The sequence below is a fragment of the Alosa pseudoharengus genome, unplaced genomic scaffold (assembly GCF_046254945.1).
Source record: "Alosa pseudoharengus isolate Yale_2024_CS ecotype anadromous, Long Island Sound unplaced genomic scaffold, YU_APseudo_1.1 YU_APseudo_1.1_scf_7, whole genome shotgun sequence".
In the NCBI taxonomy this organism is placed as follows: domain Eukaryota; kingdom Metazoa; phylum Chordata; class Actinopteri; order Clupeiformes; family Clupeidae; genus Alosa; species Alosa pseudoharengus.
The window spans coordinates 26,279,599-26,282,874 of record NW_027468859.1 but is presented as its reverse complement, the minus strand read 5'-3'; the positions used below and the strand labels follow the sequence as shown (position 1 = coordinate 26,282,874).

At 44.2% G+C, this 3,276-nt stretch overlaps 2 non-coding genes across 2 annotated transcripts; both read left to right on the top strand.

Moving 5' to 3' along the window:
* Positions 1-787: 787 nt before the first annotated feature.
* On the top strand, positions 788-860 carry trnar-ccg (transfer RNA arginine (anticodon CCG)). Its single transcript has one exon. It is a non-coding gene; the product is annotated as a tRNA-Arg (tRNA).
* A 277-nt stretch (positions 861-1,137) lies between these two features.
* On the top strand, positions 1,138-1,210 carry trnar-ccg (transfer RNA arginine (anticodon CCG)). The gene has a single exon. It is a non-coding gene; the product is annotated as a tRNA-Arg (tRNA).
* The last annotated feature ends 2,066 nt before the right edge of the window (positions 1,211-3,276 follow it).

The following is a 3,276-nucleotide window of genomic DNA, read 5'->3' as shown; positions in this document are numbered from 1 at the left end:
CAGAAGGACTGTGCAAAAGAGAAGCACTGAACGCAACGGTTGACATCGAGATGGCAGGTTATTTGAACGAATTTGAAGACATCAAGGATGAACCCTTATTGGACGTCCTTATCTTTTCGAGTCGGAATATACCAACGAAGAGCTGCGGGAGCTCCGTGAAAGGGCTATGAGAGAGAGAGCTAGAAGCTACCTGTAGTCAATACCACACAGGCGGCGGCGATCCATACCAGAGGGACCAGATGGATCCACTAAGTAAGTACACTATACAAGTTATGTTACATCGGAGCTATTATTTCTGATAGGCCTATATTGAGCAAATTACGTTTGATTTTAGTTCACATCGCCTGCCTGTATGTGAACCAGACGTGAACGGTAATGTGTTTCTTTTTAATAAACTGCCTGTACACTTACAAAGTTCTCAATGCTTCGGTTTACATGTAGAGACCCTCATTATGCTACTGTGTAAGTGTAGTGCTATTTTGAGCCTTGTTAGTGGTATAGAAATAGCGATTTCTTTCTACTGTACGTGTGCCCCGAAGGCTAACGTTAAACGCTAATAAGCGGTTTGCAATAAAACTGGTCACATTCGACTAGCATGAAAACAAATCCCAGCGAACGGTCGAACTCGGTACACATGTGTTATTAACCCCTAGGTTCATTTTGCGCCGGAATTGTCCTTTAAGTTAATTTTTGCTAAAATTGTTGCATAGAGCTTCTTTAAGTGCTTTGTGTTCTGAGTGTATGACATGAAGTGATTACATTTGTTTGTTCTGTCAAAAAACAAGCAGGCCCAGTGGCCTAATGGATAAGGCATCAGCCTCCGGAGCTGGGGATTGTGGGTTCAAGTCCCACCTGGGTCGTAATATTATAAGAGAATGTAACTCAATGACTAGACGATTGTTCAGATGTTCATCAGTTGCTTCGTATTTGGCATAAACAATTTTGGGTCAAAAGGAGTCTAAAGCCATATCTGTTCAACATGCACTAGTTTAATAAGCGTTTCTTATGTGTTATGGTTTGTAAATTATAGTATTTATTTATTTTCATTAGGTTATTTATTGAATTGACATTGAGTGTTTTGTGTTGTGTACAATATGAAATGTTTACATACCTTTTCCTAATATACATCATTGAGCAGGCCCAGTGGCCTAATGGATAAGGCATCAGCCTCCGGAGCTGGGGATTGTGGGTTCAAGTCCCACCTGGGTCGCAACATTATGAAATTTCCAGAACAATGTTGATGTCTGGCAAGCACAGCTGTGGTATTTCTGTACCACGAAGCTCCATTAACCTCAGGAAGATGCTAGTCAGTTATTGGATATGCATCACTGTGGCACGCCTTGAAACCAATACGCAGGCACTGGATATTTTGTTCTCAAACTTGGGCTGTGTATGATTTCTCACAGAAACATACACAATTAAGATACTTGAAAAACTCTGTCTTGTCTTCAATTCTTTACACTGCTCTCTGGTATGCATCATTCAGGTAATGGGATCGAACATTATAATAACTATGGAGTACGCAATATATTCTGATTATCTCAACTAAACTATGAATAAAGCCCTTGTACTCTGTAGTTCTACCCGACTACTTGCACAAGGACTGATTGTCTAGCCAAACACTGAGCTCCCTTTTCCCTCAACACTTTACTCTGCTATCTGGTATTTGTGGGCTATCACTCAGACCCAACTCACTCAACAGAGCTCTGTTCTAGAATCTTTGATCTCTACAGTAACATTGCTGAGGCATACAAAGCTGTTCCCCTCCCCCACCTAGCACGCTCTGATCACCTCTCATTGTTTCCACTGTCCAAGTACTCAGCACTCATCAAACGTGTGAAACCCACAGATGAGAAGAGTCAGAATGTGGCCAGAGGGAGCTGACTCGGCACTTCAGCAGCGTTTTGAAAACACTGACTGGAGAATGTTTGCCACTCTGGACCCCCACGTCTCCCACACGGACATTGACTCATACGCCTCCTCCGTTCTGGACTACAGTATATCAACTCAAACATCACCACCCTTAAACGGATTACCACTTTTCCTAATCAGAAGCCATGGACGAATAGTGAGGTCGGACTCCAGCTGAAGGCATGGTACATCGCATTCAGATCAGATGGTGCTCAGGCCTATCGCTCATCCATTGCTAACCTGACAAGGGGCATCAAAAAGGCCAAGCACAACCACAAGCTAAGGACTGAGGATCACTTCAAGAACAACTCTGACCCCCGACGCATGTGGTAAGGCATCCAGGGCATCACAGACTATAAAACAACTAACTCCACCCTCCCTACCACCGACACGTCCTTGGCTGATGACTTGAACCACTTCTATGGATGATTGACAGGGACAACAAGGAGGTGGCCATCAAGGCTGTGGTGTCTGCAGATCACCAGCCCCTCACACTCTCCCCCACCAATGTGTGGGCAGCACTAAGCAGGATTAATGCACGTCATGCTGCTGATCTTGATGGCATCCCCGGACGCATCTTCAGGGTCTGTGCTGTGAACAGACTCAGTGAACTGGGCATCAATACCTCTCTCTGTAACTGGATTCTGGACTTCCTAACCAACAGACCAGAGTAAGGCAGACATTCTGAAGGCGGACGTTCCGCCACTCAACAGTCCCCTCCCCGCAGACAATGTTCATACTGCATACAATCTATTCTGCGCTATATGTCTTATACTGTTTATACTGCACCACCTGTCTATACTACCGTAAAACTTCAAATAATCGCCGAGTCCCTAAGAGACGCCTGTCTCTTTTAAACGCCTGGCGTAGCTACAGGTTTGGGTTAAAGGCCGGTCTCCAGTAGAGGCCTGGTCTGTTTTTTAGTTTCGGGTTGTATTTAATCTTCTAAAACCCGTCAGATCGTCTGTTTAAAGATTCGCAATGACACGAAAGGAGGTTACAGTGTGGAGGTTACAGCAGTTACAGCAGTGTGAATTAGATGTTGCACGTCGTTGCAAGCCGTCGCAAAGCATTCACCTTGTCTGGTCACAGTCGCAAGGTTTTAGAATGTTGCATCAAGTTGCTGCTCATCTTGTCGCAAATCTTGGGTGTGATTTGGGCTTAAGTATGGCGCAGACTGCGCACGTTATGATTATGGCATTAAAAGACTGCGGTGAAAAGCTAGAGTTCCAAATTGTATAGCTTTTTTTTCAATATGAACTATGCCTATATGTCCGACTTTGTCATCGTTCAATTCATCCCTTGTGTTTAAAATTTGCGGATAGGCCGATGGTAAGCGTGTTTTCATGCTGGCAACAAAACCAG